The sequence below is a fragment of the Rissa tridactyla genome, chromosome 3, assembly GCF_028500815.1.
Source record: "Rissa tridactyla isolate bRisTri1 chromosome 3, bRisTri1.patW.cur.20221130, whole genome shotgun sequence".
In the NCBI taxonomy this organism is placed as follows: domain Eukaryota; kingdom Metazoa; phylum Chordata; class Aves; order Charadriiformes; family Laridae; genus Rissa; species Rissa tridactyla.
The window spans coordinates 10,879,082-10,899,908 of record NC_071468.1 but is presented as its reverse complement, the minus strand read 5'-3'; the positions used below and the strand labels follow the sequence as shown (position 1 = coordinate 10,899,908).

Here is a 20,827-nt window from a genome sequence, read left to right as displayed (position 1 = left end):
TGCAGCAGTGTGCCTGTTCGCATCGGGAGCACCGAGACACTTGACTTTGCGTCTTCTCTACAAGCCCCGCTGTGGCTCTGTCTAACAGCACTGTTCTCACCCGTTGTTTTTTCCATCAGCCGTCATTCCTCTGCCGGCAGTAGATGAATGCAGGCAGTCTTGGCTGAGACGCTTTGCAGGGCTCTGCCCAGCGGCTCGTTAAATTGAGTTCAGCCCTCTGGTGCTTCCCCCAACGTGCTGTGGCTCTGAAAAGCACCCGCGTGTGATACCCTCTGCTGCCCTAGCACTGGCTGAGCTGAGCCTGCGGGGGCCTGGAGATGTGAGGTGAGGATCCGTGTCACTAAAGGGGCTGCTGGAAGGAGGAGGAGGGGTGGGTTGGTCGTCCCTTGACATCCTTTCCAGAGTGGAGGTTTGCCCTAGTTCCTGAGCATAGCCCCGTTGCCACTGCTTCCCCTGTCCCTCTGGTGGTGGCACTCGGGTGAAGAAGTGCTGCCCGCCGGAGATCCTGCCAGGGCTTCAGCAGCCCCTCAGGCCTCAAGGGTTTTATCACATCGTCTGACCTGTGTGGTGTACTGTGTTCGTTTTTAACCTTCAGGAGAGGAACATGAGTTTTCAGTTGTTACCTTCAGTTCGACTTTGCCCGGTCTAATGCTCAGAAGGTTAAATTATTTGTCCCTTCTCAAATCTTGCTGCACATATGGCTTGAAGGCATATATCCCGGTACCTGTTGTGCAGAGGTAAACATCTGCCTTTGGCTGCAAGTGAGACATCTATAATGAAAAAGAAAAAAAATAAGCATGGGAAGCTCTTATTTCAGAGGCAGACATGATTTGGGGTTTGAAAGTTTCCAGTGGGGTGGAGGTGGGAGGTCAGCTGTGGCTCCTATCCTGTCCCACAGGGCATAGGAACAAAGGGCAGAGAGCAAAAGAAGGAGATGCCAGATAGAAAATTAAGCAATCATTTTTTTCCCTCCTTAAAAAGCACAGCCCATTCATTGCTATATGATCTGAATGAAACCATGTATTTTTCTAGCTCCTACCGTGTTTTTGACATATCTAAGAGTCAAGGCAGATGGGGAACCTCGGTTTTGGGAAGTCCAGGGCTGGATTCAGGTCTGGAAGAAACTTTATCTGAAGACAGATTGTCAGACAGCTGCTCTCTAGAGGTTGTTACTGCTGTTGGCTTTCTTCTTCTGCAAAGCGCTGGTGGCAGCCACTGTTTGAACTTTGCTTGCCAAAACACACACACGTGCAAGTGTGCATATGCGAAAGCACCACGTCTCCTTGCCCTTGGCTCATTCTTCGTACCTTCGTTGCAGGGCTGTTCCCAGAGCATCAGCTAATTACCCCTCCTCCTTCCCAGAGCGTGGCTGGCGGCTGCCTTTGGACAAGGCTCATTGAAACAGAGCCAGGGCGAATCGAAGTCAATCGGCGCACAGGGGAAAAGTCCCGCTTCGCTAACCCAGGCGGGATGACTCCAGCAGAGACATTCATCTCCGTTTCCTGGCTCTCTGGGGAAGGGATGAGTGACAGATGCTGGAAAGAGCTTGTACCATTGGATTTTTAAAATGTATTTTCTTTTACCGTCGCATTGCCAAGCTTGTGAGTTCAAGGAGCAGGAGGCAATGCCCCAGATTTGTAAGATGGGCACAAAGCTCATTCTCTTGCAAAAGAGGAAAAATCAGTGTTTCCTCCTATTTGCCCTCTGGGTTTTGAGGCTGCAAATGCCGCGTAACCAGCTCTGCCCCCACGACAGACTTTTCACAGATCGGTTGGCAAGAGCAGAGCAGGGGTCACTGCTGCAGAGCGAATCGATGCTCAGTAAGGATTTTGAAAGTATGCAGATATGACTTATACTTATTGTGGTCTATGGGTATGGTCTGTCTAGCAAGCAAATGCTCCCTAACAGTGAAAACCTTCCCCATGAACCAAAGTAAAGCTCTTAACACACCCCATTATAATGTCCTGTCCAGCACAGGATCAAGTAAGGAAGGTTTTTCCAGACACTAATCCCTGAAACTCGTGCCTCCTGTTGCCTGTCTATGGCTGAAGATCAAAGCACAGTGATATCTGTCAGGAGGGGACAGGAGTGGAGAAAGATCTGAGCCGGTGAACCAGAGATGGACAGCAGAGACTGGAGCAGGCGGCAGAGAAACGGGGCTTGGCAGAGTCTTGCTCTGACTCAAAAAGCTTCGGCTGTGAGTGGGGACGGAGCCCGGACACCAGCTGTGCGGTGTGGCCCTGCTGCACGGGCACCCGCGCCGGCGTGTTGGCTGTCAAGCCAAGAAGGTCTGCAGTGTGGCGTTTGGGCGAGGGAACAAAACCTCACCAGCTGTCCCACCGTGAGCTTCATCTGCCCTGTGGAGCTCCAGCAGGCTGAGCAGCTGTCCTGCAGGCATGGTCTGTACCACCAGTGGGCCTGCTGCTAAGTATCACTCGGGTGCATTTCTGAGCTCAAGCCTGTTGATGGAGAGATTTATAGGCTGGACTGGGTTGATACTGCTGTAGGTGTAACTAGGCTGTGTTTTTACAATGTTTTTATGTTTGTGGGCTCCACGGGATCCATTACCCTCCTGCCAGATGGCCCCTGAGATGATGCTGGAGCAGCAAGGGCTTCTTTCTTTGCTGTTGCAGAAGATAAGCCAAGCCACACAGAGCCAATTCTTTTTTTTTTTTTTATATATATAACATAGGAAGCATCCATACCACTGTTGGGAATTGTACCTGTAATTGGGTACTCTGTCCTTTTTAGACAAGAGAACTTACTTGAGAGGGGAAAAGTGACCACTCCTGAGTGAGGACTGCTTTCCAATAAAAAGCACGCCTCCAGAGTAAACCAGGCATGGAGACAGTCTCCTTTGTTGCTCGTAACCCTGTCTTTGTAGGAACAACTGCTCCCTTATTTGAGTTCTGCTCTCCTTTCTGGAGTCAGTGATATCTTCCAAGGAGGTCAAAAGGTTAATTGGACCGAGGAGAACAAGTTATCTGTGTGGAAAGGGATGCTCTTTAGTTTCATGCACAACTTCATCTCTGCGCATGTTTATGCATCTGCAGCCACTTCTTCAGGTTCCCTGCAGACCCCGAAGGATGACCACTGCTCATTCACCTCCATGTAGTTCTTTCTTAGAACTTGGGAGAGGGGAATGCCGTTGCTGTGCTGTGGCAATCGCTGCACAGGCAGGAGGAAACTCCTGCCGCCCTCCTCTCCAGGTGCTCTGGAGGAAGCCCTGGGGTGGTTACAGCCTTTCCCCCTTCTCACAGCAGCTGGACCAGCCTGGAGCCGTGGTGCTGCTCTGAAAACAGATGAGAGACAGGGCCGCGGGAGCGACTGTCATGCTCTTTGCTCAAAGCAGAACCTGCAAAGACAGAAGTAAAGGAAATAGTCAGCAATGTCTGCCTCCTCCTCCTCTGTGCGTTACCCAACACCTAAAAACCACTAATAAATATATAATGAACAAGGAAACGTAGTGGGAGCCCTAGGAATGCTCTGTGTTGCTTTTCAGGAATTGAAGTTTCATCAATTGGTTTGCATTGACTATTATTTTTTTTTTAATAACAGCTAAAAATCTCATAAGAACATCGGAGGAAGGTGCATATGTAGATGTGACCCTCTAGATTTTTTAATAGCAATCCTGAGTGAACTGAAGCGTTTTGGGAATTCGCATTATGCGCAGAAGATAACGATGGACAGTGGACAGTCTTCCCCTGATTGATCGGACTAATAGAGATCCGAAGTACCACAGTAGCTGCTTTATGGTCTGGAAGTGTCTCAGTCCTTCCTGTCTGGCATGTTCACCTACCACGTTGTAGCCATCAGTGGGACTTCCGATAGCCAGACTCTGGCCGATCAGTGGCCAGTCACTTGCCAATCAGGCAAGCCACTCTGCACAAAGTCATGGTGCGTTTAGCAAGTGCCGGGTTTGGAGCCTCTCAGGACATTAAATTTTCCAGGCTGCAGCTTTTGTTTGCTGATCAAACACTATTTTCTGTGAGACAGCCCATATTTTGAGGACAAAGAGCAGGGCTGAATTTATATACTGGTCTTTTCTTTTTCAGAGCTGAGACCCTATTTTTTTCCCCACCTTTCTTGCCCATTTATCTGTGGTTTTACACCTTATATTCCCAGCTGGCACCCAGTACCCCCTTGCCACTGGCTGGATTGATCCAGGCTGCAGGTGGGGTTTCACTTTTCCTCTGAACTGACTCGAGACCAATCAGTTTGAATCCATCGGGACGTCGGATGCTGAGGGTCAGGGCCTCTTTGATCCCAACGGTATACAGGGACCGGGCTGTAAATCCTTATCTGTGTCACTGCCCCAAGGCACGCATGCTGTGCTTGCAATAGCCTTGATTGACACACCAGGAGCACCGGGAAAGTGGGTGATACCCAACTTGACACCCCAGCCTTCATGCCTTGAGGCATTAAGCCGGTGGGTCCAAAAGCTAGAGGGGGGAGGTGGAGATGTTGACAGCCACACGAAGGGGTAGAGAGACTATGTGAAGACAGACTACTTCACCCCTCCCTTCCTTTTCCAAAATCATCGGAGCATGCAGCTGTTGAGCACAAGAATTTTGATTTTGGTTCATTTCTAGGCGGTGTTGCAAGCGTGATGAGCCATACGGAGAGATGGATGGATATGAGGATTGTCTCACCGGTTCTGACATGCTGACACCTGCCAGATGTGGATGTGGTCCAGCACAACCAAAATCACAGCTCTTCACATCCGATCTGAATTCGTCTCTCTCTTTCGCAAAAGCACAGACCTCATCTGGGACGTCTGGGCGGGGGGTGCGTTAGCAAACAACCCACCCCTTATCTGCTGCCTGTTTCTGAGAAGCCTGCAAGCCCCATGACAGTCATAAAATACTGCAACTGAACCAGTGCCACTTCAGCAATCGAAAAGCAGAGTTCCCAGGGCTTGCACGGTGTTTTATCAGTCATTACTGTTAGATTTTAATAATTGGACAAGGCGCAGTCACCTGGCAATGAATGCCAAGCCGTGCAGAACTGGTTATGCACAGAGGATCGCGTCTCTTCTGTGTGTGCTCCGGGAGGAGACGGACTGATCCGGTGCAAAGCACTCTCAATTTTTGACGAGGCTGGATGAAGCAGGGTGAGCGTGCAGAGGACCGAGCTTGTTCTCTGACTGCACTGAGCTTGAACTTAAGAACCGACTCCATGATTTTGTGCAACCACGACGGCCTTGTAGTTTCTGAAGTCTAATGACTATCGTGAGCTGCGGCAAGAGCTGGGAGGGACGCGGCGCAGACAGAGCCTACCAGGTGGAGGAACAGCCTGGCTCTTTTATCACGAGCTGTCAAGCCCTGCTGAGGGCCAACGTGCATTAGCCAGGCGTGAGTACAGAGCCAGGCTAACACGGCTGGTTAGCAACCAGACCAGAGCAGGAAAGTCTGGCATGTTCCCTGCCTGCATTTCCAGGCTGGGTCTTGTCTCAGGTCTCCGCTCGCCACCCTGCCTGCTGGTGTAGTCATGCTGACAGCATCTGCCTAGGGCTGGTGTCTCCTTGCCTTCCGGCGGCTAAATGTGGAAACCAGGGTTTGGGCACATCCATCCTCGACAGGTCAAAGAATCACTCCGCAGCCCTGCCATCATGCTACGAGGGAGAAACCCTCTTTCTTGCTCTCCTTTTTCACAGCCTGGATCGCAGGCACGTCAGTGAGATGTTGCTGGGCTCAAGTCCGAAGTTATCTCCTTGCTGGCTTGGATGTAAGCATACTTGACCTTTCTGCCCTCTTCTCACCCAACTTAGGGGCCTGTTGTGCCTCCGCAGTCGGTGCTGGCAGCAAGAAGAGCAAAGAGGTAGGGGGTGAGCCCACTTCGTTTCTGATGGATGAAGGAATCCCAGTGAGGAATGCCGATGCCACCAGTTCGGAAATGTTTTCTGCCCTGCCTGGCACAATCCAGCACTGGTCTCGTAAAGGAAATCCAAAAGCTTGTTTCATGGTCAGGGCCGCGATGAAAAGAAAAGCTTCTCATGGGAAGCTTGATGTGAGCCCTCGCAAATCACCGGCACCTGAGATCCGGGTCTCAGAGAGGTCTCTGGGGATGGGGGAAAGTGGTGCAAGGAAACAGGCAGTGTCAAGAAAGGCACAAGGGATATCTACGGGAGGCAATCAGGTTTTGCAGGGAGGAAAGAGACTGTCTGCACATACAAAGCAACCCTTAGAAAATAGGCAGGCATCCAGGCTGCTGTGTTTCTCTATGTGCAGAAGCTGCTGGCGCTGGTGAACCAACAAACATCAACCCTCTAAGAACAGAGTGAAAGGGCAAGAAAAGCCCCGTGGTGAGAAAGGGCACCTTTGTGGCTGCTTTTGTAGGAAGATGTTCCATTTAGGGCTGCAGCATCCTTTGCAAAAGCGAAATGCCACTGTAGCTGTGATTGCCTAAAGTGAAGCTATTTCTCTGCCTTCTGTTTGCTTTGCCTGGCAATTGTCAGGCAGTGAGCGGAAATGAGGAAGAGAACACTTTTCTCTCTTAAAAACAAATCAAATAGTGTTTTTGCAGCTATGAAAGCAAGTAATTTTCCTTAGAAGCTGACGTTCTCTTGAACGGCAAGTTAAACTCCTGCACAGCCTGGCACGCATGACGTTCTCTGAGCTCAGCCTCTTGCTTTCAAACTCTTTGCTTGAAAAGGTGCTGTTGCAAAACTTCTCCTGTTTCTGTACACTGTACGTACTGGGCTCTGGCTTTGTGTCAAAGTCCAGCTGTTTGCCGTCATCGTACGGAGACGAAGGAACCCTCTTCTAGTCCCTCCTCATTCCCTAGTTATTAGACAGCAGCGCGGATGCTTCATTAGCAAAGCCATCCAGATGTTTGGCTTTGTGGGGCATGTCAATTAATTTGATTTCCATTAAACTTCACTTTCAGGATTGCCCGCACGGCCCCTACAGCTGTGGGGAAAGTGATGCGCACACTCAGCTGCAATTTCTCCCTGACCTCTTAAACCAGAGCCGCGGCGGGGGGGAGAAGGGACGCGTGCCGGTTGCCACAGTAATAAGCCACCCTGAAAAAACCCAGGCATTTTGTCTGCCTTGTGGAAAACATTTCACCTGCCAGACATCCCTGAGCAAGGTGGGCGTTACAGGGAAGTGTTTAAAATCACTGTTGCTTGTGCCCTCGCTGGGCTCGTCAGCTGGAGTGATGGCAGCACTTCAGGCTCAATTCAGGAAAGCGAACGCTTGAGCAAGCACAGGCTTCACTGAAGCACGGGCCCAAACGCCCTGCAAATTTAGACCTCTATAACGATTTCTTCTCACCTTGGTCCCTACAACAATTTAGGAGCGGTGAGCTCCAGGCTTCTCATCTGTATTCACCTTTAAGATTCCCCTTGGGAAGCGAAGGAAAGGAAGGGGAATGTGGAAAAGACAGTTTCTCTGCTGGTGTCTCTTTGAGATGCTCCAGAAGAAAACAGTTCTCTGACACCAATTAACTCTAGCACAGGATCTGCTGATTTTAAGTGGAACATCAAATCTCACTGAGATAGAAATAACTCTTTTATGCCTCCCTCAGTTCTCAACACTTTAGCAAAGCCTGGGCCTGGGCTCCTGCCAGGTCTTTTCAGAAATAATGAAATGATTATTCTTAGCTCCAAGCTAGGAAGAAATTCTACTGCAAAAAAAGCAAAACGTACCCTGCATTTGTTACAATTTTACCCCTCGTTTTCATTAAGTACTCCTTCCTGGTCTGGCCTGGCAAATATGTTTGCAATTGCAAGGTTCACTGAATTTTTTTTTCACCTTGTATTTCTTGTTCTTCTATCCTACAGGGCTGAAAATTGGACGATGATGAAGGTAAAATGACTTGAAGGCAAGCCAAGGAGGAGCGGAGGAACAAGGCAAACACGGTGGAGAAGGAGAGACCCACTGGAGCAGGGAATGCCGAGGAGAAGGTAAAGAAGCGACTGATTTATGACCACCTGGTGAGAAGACAGATGGAAGACGGTGTGGGAAGCTTCTGGAGGAGTGTCCTGTGGATTTCAAATGAAGTAGAGGGAGACAGGGGCAGAAAGCGAAGGTAACAGAGGCCAGCGGGGCTTCCTGGGGGAAAGCTCTGCTACAGATTTGCGGCTGGAACTTTTTTCCCCCAGGGTGAAAGGTAAATTCATCAATGCCACCATACTAGGTAAACTCCTCTTGGTTCTGCCAAGTTAATCATATCAGAAACAAAACAAGTCAGATGAGAAGAAAATTTCCCTCTTGGTATTTTGAAATGAAACATTCATTCCAGACATCCTTCCTTGGACGCTTTCTTCCCTTGTTTATAAAAAATGAGAAAATTGATTGTGCAACGCAGAACATTTGTTCCCCGTTGCTTCAGTGTTTCACTGAACTTCGAGAAACATTTTGGCATTTGTTGGAAATATTAAGACTATTCTGGTTAGGGAGGAGTCTGAATACCTTTCTTAATTTTGGATGCCATCATTGCCAGCAACGCAAGAGTAAATGTTAAGGCTCTCGGTTATTTGCTCTGGAAAATCCCCTCTGACCTGAGGATGGGCCTAAAAGCAAAACTTCTGGGATGGGGCTTTGGGGTTGGTAAGAGTCTTGGATAAAATGCGATACTAGTGGGTTCGAAACAGTGTTGGATGAACAAAGGGAAGGCAAGTCCCCTGCGGGTGGTCGAGCACAAAGATGACACTTCTGGCTCTGGGGGCTGAGAGAGGTTTGTGGGAAGTATTGCTGCATGTTTGTCCTATTTTTATACTTCTCCGAGTCATCTGTACTCCCATTGCCAGAGAGGGTATGGGATCAGACGCACTGTTGGGCTGACTGTGAGGTCACTCTTTCCATTCTTGTTTTAAGCTTTTATAAAGACAGAGAAAACAGGTTCCCCTGAGCTTTTAATGGCTGGGGAGATGGTGGGGAATAACAAGTGATTCAGGCAAGGTTTCTACTGGTATTTCTCCATGTACACACAGTGTCCTGCCTTGAGTATCTTTCCAGTGAAGGCATTAAGCCGATTTATGGGGCAAGTGAGACTGGTGAGAATATGAGGATGGTGCAATCAGAGTTAATTAAATGTGCTGAAGTGAAGCAATGAGTCTGGATTTCCAACGTCCATATAAGCTCACCAGGGATGAAATGAAGATGGAGAAATCCTTTAGGTCTTGTGTGTGATATGAAGTTTTGAGAGGCATCGTTAAGACACGCCGACTAATGGGCCTTTTCAGGCAGAATGGATTTAATATGTAACACAAGCAAGTGAAGCACTGAATAATTTAGACTGGAAAGGACCTCTGGTCTGCTTCTCCTGCTCAAAGCAAGGCCAGGAAGAGCAGGTTGCTCGTGTCTGTACCTGGTCAAATTTTGAATATTTCCCAAGGATGGAGTTTTTACACGTCCCTGAACCTCTGTTTTCATGTTAATCCTGACAAAAGAAGAAAATGAAATACAAAGAAGATCTTGGTTCTGTGGTGTGAAGTGGTTGGCACTGAGGACCTCAAGTCCTTGGCAGAATGAGGTCCCCTTTGTCACTATGAGCTATGTTCCTGGAGCACGTTTTCTGTTCAGTTTTGTATGAAAAAAACGTGTCCTGCAGGCTCCAAAGCCACTCTGCAATGTGACCCAAAGCTTGGTAAGAGGAACAGCTGGGGATTTTTTTCAAATGTAGACTCTTGCCTTGGATTATAAACCCTGTGTGCATGTTCAACGTTGGCTGTATCATCTTCTCTCAGGGAGTGTTACAACACATGCTTTATAATTGAGCAATTTCCTGAGTGCTTTTTAGGGCTGGGCCTGCAGGGGCCTGTAAATCTTATCTGGGGCTCTCCAGAGCCCTTCCCTCTCTCCACTCACTTTGCTCCACGGGGGCTGTGACAAGAAGACCCTGTGAGATAAGGAGTGTGAAAGGGGAGACTTTGTTCTCCCCCTTTCCAAGTGAGCATCTCCACACAGGAGCACGCTGAATTCAAATGAAGGCATTGAAGGGTGTCTGAGGACCATTTTTTTTTTGTTTTTAATTATTATTTTTATTTCTCTGGCATTGCTGTTTCTCTTGGGAAGAGCAAGCCTCTGTGTGAGATTGCATCTGCTGATCTTTCTGAAGGATATTTTAATAATGCTTCAAAATAAACAAACAAAAAAAAAGATTGCAAGGAAAGAGGGAGGACTCCCCAGACAGCCCACTGTTTTGACCTTTTGAATCTATTTAGGCTAAATTTTTACCATTCTTAGCACTGAGTTTCCAGAGGAAAGGGCCTCTGTTGGAGCAGAGACTGGAGGTGGTCTGGCTTCCCTTGGGGTTCAAGAAGATCCCACCAGCTGTGCATAATGCTGGTCCTGTTTTCCTCGTAAGAGATATTCCCGGGAATCAGGCTATTCTGGGGGGTTTGTTCTTATTCTTTTAGCTGTAGGGACCAAGGAAGCTGGGAAGTTGAGCCAGCTTATAGCAAGCAGGTGCATATCATGGGCAGCACGGTGGAGTTTGCACTGATCACGTTGCAGGAAGCAGTATAGAATCATAGAATTGCCTAGGTTGGAAGGGACCTTTCAGATCATTGAGTCCAGCCATCAACCTAATTCTGACAAAAACCATCACTAAACCATATCTCTAAGCACTATGTCTACCCATCTCTTAAAACCCTCCAGGCCGGTGACACAACCACTTCCCTGGGCAGCCTGTTCCAACACTTGATAACCCTTTCAGTGTAAAAATTTTTCCTGATATCCAGTCTAAACCTCCCCTGGTGCAACTTGAGGCCATTTCCTCTTGTCCTATCGACTGTCACTTGGGAGAAGAGACCGACCCCCACCTCTCTACACCCTCCTTTCAGGTAGTTGTAGAGAGCGATAAGGTCTCCCCTCAGCTCCTTTTCTCCAGGCTAAACAACCCCAGCTCCCTCAACTGCTCCTCACAAGACTTGTTCTCCAGACCCCTCACCAGCTTCATTGCCCTTCTCTGGACCCACTCCAGCACCTCAATGTCTTTCTTGTGGTGAGGGGCCCAAAACTGGACACAGCACTCGAGGTGGTGTGTCCTCAAGTGCGTCCACATGCCTCACCAGTGCTGAGTACAGGGGGACGATCACTTCCCTAGTCCTAGGTCACCACACTGGTCCTGATACAGGCCAGGATGCTGTCGGCCTTCTTGGCCACCTAGGCCCACTGCTGGCTCGTATTCAGCCGGCTGTCCACCAACAGCCCCAGGTCCTTTTCTCCCAGGCAGCTCTCCAGCCACTCTTCCCCAAGCATGTTTTCTTTCAAGACCCTCAGCGTCCTGGGCCAGGGCAGCATCCCGTCTGCCTTTGGACTTTGAAGGAGCCCACAGAGAGGACCCCAAGGTCTGATCTCCGTGTGCCACTCTTCTTCCCGTGCCGCAGCAGCTGGGGCTTGCTTCGTGACAGCCGAGTGCATGAATTTTTATATTGGCTGTGCAGGTGTGGCAATTAAGGATAGGTTGCTAGGAATGAAGCACTTTCACCGTTAAGCCCATCCTCCCCAGCACAGAGATGCTTCAGCATCTTAGTAAATGAAAGGAATGAAATCTATTTATTCACACGGTTTCCTCAGGAAGGGAGGATATTGTGATTTTCCTTGGTGGTATCCGTCTCCCTTACCCTTCCCTCCATCACTTTTTTACTCTTTCAGCTAGTTTCCATCAGATTTAACAGTAGGGAAGAGATCTCAAAGGTTATATGTTCAAACAGCGTTCCCCCCGCCTTCAGAGAGATGGCCATGTAGGGGAGGCACTGCAGGAGTTGTCGTTGGTGAAACAACTGAAATGTGAGCTTATTAGACATCAGAGAATCCTCAGATGGGAGATGAAACCTGTTAGCAAGGTATCCAGACTCCTACATTAGGGGTCATTAGGGCTTTTTTACCCCTCTTTACAGTTTTTGGGCACGTAACTCTGCCTCCTGCAGCTGTGAAGAGGCTGGGAAGGGAGCGCCAGGGGACTCAGTGCTTTGGGATCAGCCTCAGTAACTGGATTTTCCTGTGGATTGCTGAGCAGGTGGAACAGCAGTGGCAAACCACTGAAAACAGCACATATAAATAAAGTTTGAAAATTAATCATGCCATTTCCTGCAAGTGATAAGAAAATTTGCCTTGTCTGCAAGTAATTTGCAGTCATTCATGGCGATTTCTAATATTTAAATACCAAGTAAATTAATTAATTGGCATTATTTTTAGTTAACTGATTTACTGTAATTGCAATGACTGAATAAACCAATTACTTAAAAAAAAAAAGGCCCAGACAAACACGCTAAATCAATTACTTACTATTTAATGGGAATTACTTGATGTTACAGAAAACAACAGAGGAACAAATCCTTTTATGACATCAGCAAAATTCAATCACTGTCTGGGGAAAGGGATTTCAGCGCAACATTATGTCTTTATTTAACTCACGAGATAACGTAATGAAATAGCGCAAATGCATGGGAGCCGCAAGCTCAGATGAACCACCACGTACTGTGAAGCAAGCAGCTGGGACATGGTCTTCTGAACCATCTCAGAAACAGGAAACACCACATTGGGTGACCAGGGCCTGTACCAGGAAAGTTGTGACAACAGATAGCATCAGTGGATGCCTGGGTAAGTGCCACCTGTGCCAGAAAAAGAAATCCAGCGTTGGAAATCATTAGAGGACTGAAGAAGGTATTGGAGAACATCATTGTTATGGCTGCGGGCGGGGCTTACTGTTAGCCTGCACCTTGGACGTGGTGTTCAACTCCTGTCTGCTCTTCTTGGGAGGGTCTATTGGGAGACACTTCAACAAATGCCAATGGGAATGGTCAGGGTCCGTCATGGTTTCTGTGCGAGGAAACCATGGATGAGCAGACTAGGTCTGTTTGGCCTGGAAATATGGCGATGGAGAAAGTTGACGTGTGTGTCAGGGAGGACTGGAGAAGAGAGGGTTACACGAAGGGTGACTGAATGCACAAGAACCGTGCCCAGGGTATCCCAGCTGAAAACAGCTGGAGGCTGGGGTAGTGCCCAGGGAAGTGTCATCCAGCCTAGCGGAGCCCCTCGGCCAGGACCGGCGCATCTCCTCCCCATCCCATGGAACAGGGCAAGAAACAAAGCCTGTTTTCCCACCAGCTTGGACATCATCAAGGCAATAACCTCAACAATAACCTCCTCTGCTGACAAGAGGCTGGACCCGCTCCCCATGTGTGCTGCTGGCCATCGGGAACCCTTGTGCCCACGGATTGCAATCACCGTAACCGCTGAGCTCTTCCTGGCAATTTCCCCTCAGAGGATGCGCTCAATTTGCATCTCTCTATCCAGCTGGTGACTTTTCACACAACTTGGAGGAATTTAATTATCTTCCAGAGCTCAAATTATGTCTGATGAGCTTTAAATTGGGCAGCAGCTTCAGTATTAGTCGTGAGAAGGTAGACGGGCAGACGAACAGTGCTGTGCAGTGCGCAAACCCTGTCTCATTAGGAAAAGTGGGGTTAGAGCCCACCAGAGCTGTGGCGGACTCTAGTTAAATAGGCACATTATTATTTCCAGTCTCCTGTCCGCCCTTCTCATTACTGTTATGGCAAGCTTTTAAGTTTGTTTGCTTGGGATGCTGAAAAAAAAACAGGCTAGAATCAGAAATTATGAAGCGTTTTACCCAAGGTAAATGCCACGGCTGTATTTTTGGATATATTACAAACTAGCTTAGCATGAAAATAACCCCCTTGGTGATGCAGGAACCATCCCAAAGCACTGAAGGAGGAGGGTTACAGGCAGCACAAAAATATCCAGAACATCATTATTTGTATTGTGGCTACGGGTTTAAAATAAAATTACTCACAGGGAAAAAAGAAAAAAAAAAAAAAAAGAACATTTTTAATGGAGCTTTCTCAGAAGGAAAGCCCACATCCCGTCGGGGTGTGTGGCGTTAGGGTACTGCTCCTAGCGATGGTGGGACTGCCTCTGGACCCGGCAATCCCCTTGGGGCAGCTTCTGCCTGCTCTGGCCGACCCAAGGAGCTCAGTGGGAGTGAGACCATCTCCCTGCCTCCCCCCGCAGCGCTGAGCGAGGGAGAGCCCAACCCCAGGGTTTCCTCCCTGCAGAAATCCACGTGAACTGCCTCAAGTGCTGGTGCAAAACGTGCCCCGTGGGGATCTGCTCTCCCCTGGATTTAATTCCAGCCCTAAATGGCCCCTGCCCATACAACTGACAGGCTGTTTTCCCAGTGTGGTTCTCCTGACAAACGCAGGTGGCTTTTCATGAGGAGGAAGTTGCTGCTGCTCCTGACACGAAGGCTGGGTCTACCGGACGCCAAGTCTCGCCTCCAAAGCACCGGGAGTGAATCCCTAAAGGGGATGAATCCCTGAAGGGGATGAATCCCTGAAGGAAGAAGTGGTAACTTTTTTTTAAAAAAAAAAAAAAAAAAAATTTCACCTTCTTTTTATCCAAAGCAATTAAACCATTTTGGGTAAAACCTTCTTCAAGGCAACTTGCTGCAGAAGGCAGCCAGCCATGCAAAGTTTTCCCAGGTCATAAAACGTCGGGAAGAACCAGAAATAACGGGAATATCTAGTCCCATAACGAGAAGCACCAGGTTGCTTTGCCAGTGGGTGGTGCTACCAGGGACACAGGTGTCATAATTACACACAATAGATAAAGGTGCTTGGGCCTAGAGAGAGAGAACAGCTGAGTCCTGCCCAGGGAGAGGTGTCCTGGAGCCTCTGCTGCAGGCAAGGCTGGGAAGAAACGTGAAAGCAGAGGTTGGAAGCGATGCAGACTCAAGGAGGTATGAGGAGCTCCCCCATGTCCATCCTTGCACTCAGCCACAAAGGGAAACGGCACTCCCCGGCCCCTGCCTGCAGAGGGGTGGATGACTGCAGCTATTAGCAACTTGATCCCGGCTTTATTTTTAATGCGGCCTGACGGGAGGTCTCACAAGAGGAGTGACGGGCTCCCCGCTGAGTGCAAGACCTTTCCCAGGAAGCAGGATTTACTCTCGCCACCCTTGCTGAAGTACTGTCAGAAATTACTGCATTAAAATTGCTAAGCATTTAATGTGCCTCAGCTGTGTCCCTGATTGCATCAATTAACCACAAATCAACTGAGGAGCCAATTTAGGTTTGAAATAGAGAGACTTAATGAGATGTCTGTGTTGCTTTTTTTTTTTAAAAAAAACAAAACAAAAAAACCAACAGTACCACACCTGGAAGGTGGAGGTTAACGCAGAAGATTATCATTACTGTTTTTTGCCTTTGTCTTTGTCTTACAAGAGTCCCCTTTGGCACGATGCTAGGTGTTGCCCATGCGGTTAGAGGCCCTGCTACAAAGACTTTAACTCCGATATATGGCATTAGGATAATTCTTATTTTACAGAAAGCAAGGCCTAGAGCAACCCCCAGAAAACTCAGCATGCTGGGACGTAAAAGCACCGAGGATGGCAAAGTTCTCCAATATCATGGTAATAATGAGCGAGGATAAATTAGCATATCCTAAAATCCCTTTGGGCTGGTTAAACCACGAGCAGATTTGGCAGCAGCTTGTCCTGTCACTGGTGGCGGCGGCTCCTAGCTCCGTGCTCCGGCACGGCTCGCTTGGACGAGTCCTGTGCTTTAATGGCAAGGAAGTAAGTGATAGTGCAGCTGCTGTCAGTTTAATAAGCTTTTTCTGTTTCTGACAAATACCACTGATCATGAGATGCAAGCGGTGGTGCCGATGGAAGGAGTTCATCTCCCATCTCACCTGCTGAATGCCTTTGGAGGGCTTCATTACCATGCAAATGGAGATTGCACACAGCCTAATAAAAATACATCTGTCAGACTGCACACATTTATAACATCAAATGTTAGCACAACTAGGATTTATAGAGCGAATGAATTTCATCTGGGGCTGGTTAGACTTGGCCCGACACTGGAAACAATAAGGGTTAATTATGCTTCAGTAATTCTGACATCTTTCTGATGAACAATTCATCCCTTATTGGACCCAAAAAGCTGCCATGATACTAGGAAACTTTTGACCTTGAATTGGTGGAGGAGGATTTTGACAAAGAAATTGCAAAACTGACAAATGAGAAGGCAACCTACCCAGGCACCAAGTGGTGATGAATGCAGTCAAGTGAAGGGGGGAAATGATCATCTAACTCAGCCATAATTTTGCAAGGGATCAAGTTGTCATCTGACTTATGCTGGAGTAAGCCTCCAAGGGCATGTCTGTGATGATGCATGCATTGAGATTAAAGACCTAAAGGATATTACTGCTCTGTCTTGCTCTGGGAAAGCAGCAGGGGGCCCAGGGACACTCCTGCTTGTGGCATTAGGCTCAGGACCCCAGATTGTAGAATGTGACAATACAGGCACCAGCTGGAAGCCCAGGAGAAACCAGCTATGTAGCTTGGGCTGCACAGTGGACTTTCTGCCTAGGAATGTCAGGGGACCTCAGGATCCAGAGGAAGCAATTGCACTAAATGTATGATGTTATGCTTTTCTTGCTCCATTTGGGGAGCACACCTGTAGGTACAACTAGCCATGCCTTGGGCAGAGCCCCTGAAGAAAGAAGTCATCCTGCTTTGCCAGAGCCACCTAGTCCAGAAGGTGGTCCAGCTAAAAATGGGTTGTCCTCTTTATAGCTGGAGTGGTGCATCAGCACCTCCCTAGAGTGATTTGCTCCATGCTGGGAGATCCGGCTAAGGAAGGTGGAGTGAATCACCCTCCAGAGGTGTCTGCCTCTCTCCATGATCTGCAAAGGGACTTCGGGTGATACAACTCCAACCAGGACAGTTTCATTCCTGAATGATAAGGCTACCATCAATAGCTTCCGCTGGGAGCAGGGTACAAACAGCTCCTTTGGGCAACACCGGTGGGAAAGAGTGGAGACTCATGCCCAGGGTACGCGAGGTCCATCCTAGGAGCCAACAGGGTATGGACATAACATACAGTCTTGTTCACAAATGTCTGTCACAGAATATACACCTGCTTTTGGTGTCACTTGAAACTAGATGGACAGATTTCCCATACGCCCTGAACCTCAGTAGGGCTACCCTGCTTTCTGAAATCGTCCTAAACCAGCGAGAGGACAGCTGTAAACCCAGTGATTCATCTACATCAATCAGCTTCTGTTGAACGTGTCTTAGATTGGTGATTACAGGCAAATAATTTATTGATCTATTAGAACTGACATGTGCACAGTGCAAGGCATTTGCCAGTGCCCATATATTGTATTTACTGAGGCAATACTGGCAAGGAGTCCGGGAAAATGAGTTTGGGCCTGATTAACTTTGCAAAGGCCCTCAAGGAAACAAGATGAAAGCAAGTTTTTAATTTATACTAGAAATCACTGGCAGAGCCTGTGCATTTAACCCGAGCTCCAGGATGTATGTTTCCTGGAAACACATAAATGTGCTACCAGGTTTTATATCTAGACATGTTGTCTTGAAACACAACTTGATTATCACGCTGTTCAGAGTGAGTGTTCGTAAGTGGTTTGCGCAGAACATCTCTGCCTTGTATTTCAAGAATTGTTTACATTGCTGCGCTCCCAATTTTCGTGGCTTTTACCTTCCCTGCAAAAGAAAAGCTAAGGATGGGTCGTAGTTCAGTGAACCAAAATTATGTCTGCGTTGGTTAACGTTGAAATGAACACTGCAGAGCTCACAGGAAAAGTGCTTAGTCAAGGCATTGGTACTCGTTTGAAGAATTAGTTGTTATTTTTGAGTGGGAAATGGCTTTTGATTTAATTAGGCTTTCTGATTCATGTTTTTAGATTTTTTTTTTTTTTTTTATGTCAAGGAAGAAGTGTGTAGTGAACACCAAGCGATGCATTTTCATGTTATTTTTTTTTTTTCCAGGGCTCCTTCTCCTCCCTCCTCCTTGCTCTGCTCAACGTGCAGTGAAAAAATGTAGAGGTTTATATCTAAATATTTCCTCAAAAGTTACTATTCTCCAATCAAGTCTATTTGTTGTCTTCTACGTTTGTAAACAGTAGTCATGTATTTCTGTGTGAGTTATGTCACATATATTAAAAGCGAGGAAAAAAGGATGGCAGGCGTAAATTTCACGCGAGAGAGACACTTTATGATACCTGCCTGTATCACACGATCGGCATATTCCCAAACAGGCAGCTGCGTCTACAGGCAGTAAACCCCAAGCCCAGGCGCAGGGATCGGGGGGAGAATCACGGTCACAGGACTCAGTCGACCGTCTCGCCTTCAGATGCGCCTGTGACGCTCGTCCTCTCTTCTTGACGTCGGGCTCACCGTGGTGACTCCTCTTGTCGCAACAGGACAAGCAGGGCAGGAGGAGTATTTTGATTACTGATAACCGAATCAAGCATGTGCTGATAGTATCGATCCAGGGGCCAGATTTCAGTTATATTTTTGTACTGCTGAAATGTGTCTGATCCTACAGGTCTCGTGACAATTTTTCCCTCTAATCTACCTCCGGCGTTTTCACTTCTTCGTGGCAGACAGGTCGGGAAGAGCTTTGAAAGCACAGGCGTGTGTCTACGTATCCCGTACCTACAGCTCTACACACGGGTACATACAGGCTCTCCTTAGCTTTGTATTCTTCTGGCATTTCCCCACGATATTAATAGACTAGAGACACGCATTCTCTTCAGCTGCTGGTTTGTCCTCTTTATACACTGCTAAGCCAAATGCTGTAGAAATCACTGTATGCTTAATTATCTTCCAGGCAAGTTATCTGCTACTGGATTTAGGTTGTACAGATTTTTTTGGTAGATATCCTAAGCTCTTGTAGCATATTTTAATAAGAGTTTATATAGCTCTGTTGGCAGCTCATTCTTTTTGGTATTAAAAGTCTCTGGCATATACTACTCAATCCAAACAATTCCTTGTTGTCTGATGTATTTATTTTTCACAACGTCCTTTCTTTCAGCAATACAGTCCAGCTGCATCCTTCCAAAAAGAACAGGGGAAAGGTAGTATCTACAGCAATATAAAATGAAGCATTTAGCTCCACAGCAATGCCCTGTCTTCCATTTTTCAATGAGAAGTGGGGACTCTTTGTGCTGAAGGGAGCCATGGCTAATTAACCGATTACTCTGCAAGATTCATCCCAAGCCAGCATCCTTTCCTCTGCCACAGGAAATCTTGTTTTTGTTAGTAATGCTCTTTTCTATGAAGACTATCTAGCTGAAAAATGATGCACCCAAATGTTCGAAAACACTGTCTAAACTAAGAATTGTTGGTTAGTTAGGGGCTGGAATAATTGAGGAGAGGAGCAGACCTGCGTGAAGAATTTCAGCTTTTTCTGCAGAAATGGAGCCTGGCAGTAGTGCTTTTCCAGTGTCTCCTTATGGAAAGAAAGCTCACAGTAATTCCTTTTGATGAAGGGCAAACATTTTCTAAAGAACTGCTACAGCAAAAACTCCCATCTTGTGACAGATACCCAGGAAGAAATAATCAATTTCTGCATGAGTTCCTTTGCACTTACCTTTACTGAAGTTATCTACGTCGGTTTTCTACTATTTCTCCAACTCATCAAGCCTCTGCTAATCCTGTCCTCCAAAGCTCTTGGTACTGTTCTCAACACAGAGTCATCCACAAGTTTTATGAGTGCACCCGCTGGGCCATATTTCCCTCTTTGCTTAAGAGAATGTCATGCAAGGCAATGTCACACTCTTAATAAATTCAAGACATATCGCGTCTGCTGCCTCCTTTTTATCCACTTGGCTGATTACTCTGACAAGGGATGAAATTAGAAACGGTTTGAGAAAGTCGGTTCTTGAATAATCTATGCCGGCTTTTTTTTTTTTTTTTTATCAGCTTATTATTCCCTAGATGACCACAAAGGGATTGTTTAATAATTTTCTCCTCTGTCTTTCTGGGTTATAGACTACTCCAGTTTCCTGGGTTCCTCTTTCTCTCCTGAAAGACGAACTACTCTGCTTCCCCTCCTCAATTCCCCAGCTACAGGGAGTCTGCAGAGATAACCCCTAAAGGCCCAGGGATCTCCTCACCTGACTGCTAAGTGCAGGAGGGAGAACTTCAGCTGTTTCCCGGGATGTCATTACTTCTCTAAATGTTCTTTAATCAGGTCTTCTTTCTGTTTCGGTCTGCAGTGCTACTTCTTTGCTTAAATGTAAGAAAGTGGAGGTCACGGCTTACGTTTCACTGAGAAGGCTGAAGGAAGCAAAGCTCTCCTTGCCACGCCAGATATTCTTAGCTCTTAGTTTTCGTTAACTAATGAACCTATACGTTCCTTTGTCTTCCTTCTAATTCTAACAGATTTTAAAAACTGCTCGAGTCCCCATCAGTGTTCCCTGTCATCTGCAGCCTGTCTCCCTGTGTATTTTCGTGTGCGTGTGCTCTTCCTTCATTGTGTCCCTTTTTTCTTCTTGTGTGACTTTCGGGAGACCCCCTCTCTGATTTTCCAGCCACGGGAGGGCTCTTTGTGCAGCTGTCTTAATTTTGCACCGTGCTGCAGCAGTGCAGTTCCCACGCCATTCGGAAACCCCAGCGACATGCCTGGCTGGCGTTTGGCTCCGCGTATCTGAGCGAGAGCAGTGGTTGAGGCTGGGGCCCTCGGCAGCACATTGCTAGGAAGCTTGCCACGGGGAGGACCCTTCCCGCTCATCGTGCACCCCTGGGACGGACAGTACAAGCTTCATCTTAACCTTGGCCAGGGAAATTCCATTAACCTCCTCCAAAGGACTCCTCTACCTGCCTATGGGACTGCATCCTCTGTAAGACAAGCTAAGTGAAAGGGTCTGTGCTTGGACCCAGCTGGTGATGGCTTTTCAAACCAAACTAAGGCGCTGGGTCTCAAGCAAGTCCAAGGCTTTGCTTGCTGCTATGGAGAAAGTTCTTTGACTTCAAAGGGTTTCCTGGATTCATGGGGATGAGCATGATGTCCCACACTGTGAGATCTGATATGTCCCTTTGG

At 47.6% G+C, this 20,827-nt stretch overlaps 1 long non-coding RNA gene across 1 annotated transcript; it reads left to right on the top strand.

Moving 5' to 3' along the window:
- Positions 1-4,596: 4,596 nt before the first annotated feature.
- LOC128907658 (uncharacterized) lies at positions 4,597-19,591 on the top strand. The gene is made up of 3 exons (XR_008465689.1): positions 4,597-5,727; positions 7,787-9,594; positions 17,770-19,591. It is a non-coding gene; the product is annotated as an uncharacterized LOC128907658 (long non-coding RNA).
- Positions 19,592-20,827: the final 1,236 nt, after the last annotated feature.